This window comes from Octopus bimaculoides, chromosome 1 (genome assembly GCF_001194135.2).
Source record: "Octopus bimaculoides isolate UCB-OBI-ISO-001 chromosome 1, ASM119413v2, whole genome shotgun sequence".
In the NCBI taxonomy this organism is placed as follows: Eukaryota; Metazoa; Mollusca; class Cephalopoda; order Octopoda; family Octopodidae; genus Octopus; species Octopus bimaculoides.
Genome location: NC_068981.1, coordinates 175,612,349 through 175,612,998, shown reverse-complemented (window position 1 = coordinate 175,612,998; position 650 = coordinate 175,612,349).

Sequence of the window (650 nt, the reverse complement as noted above, 5' to 3'; positions counted from 1 at the left end):
ACATTTTCTCATCGTCATACTAAGGTCGTATGAAGTACCATGTGAAATAAAAGTTTCTTTCTCGCGTGTAACAAATGTCGCTTGGATATGAGAAAACTGGACATTAAGAAACATATAACGAAACATGGCTTTTGTGTTGAAGAATCTTAGTTTAAATATATTTGTACACCAAATCATATTATAAAGTATAAAGTTCAGTAGGTTGATTTCCGAAGGAAAAAAGCTGGGGAGGATTAGATGAATGTTACTGACAAGTAGAATGTAAAGAATTCATTGATATTGGTGATCAGAAGATTAATATGATGTAACGGCAGATGTCGCTGTTACTCAGATGCCTTTTCAAAGCAACGATATATTAAATAACGAAATCTGTCTAGCAATGAAACACAAAATTTGTAACCTTAGCTTACTCTTTTACTTGTTTCAGTCATTTGACTGCGGCCATGCTGGATCACCGCTTTTAGTCGAGAAAATCGACCCCAGGACTTATTATTTGTAAGCCTAGTACTTATTCTATCGGTCTCTTTTTTCCGAACCGCTAGGCTACGTGGACGTAAACACACCAGCATCGGTTGTCATGCGATGGTGGGGGGACAAACACAGACACACAAACACACATGCATATATATATATATATATATATATATATA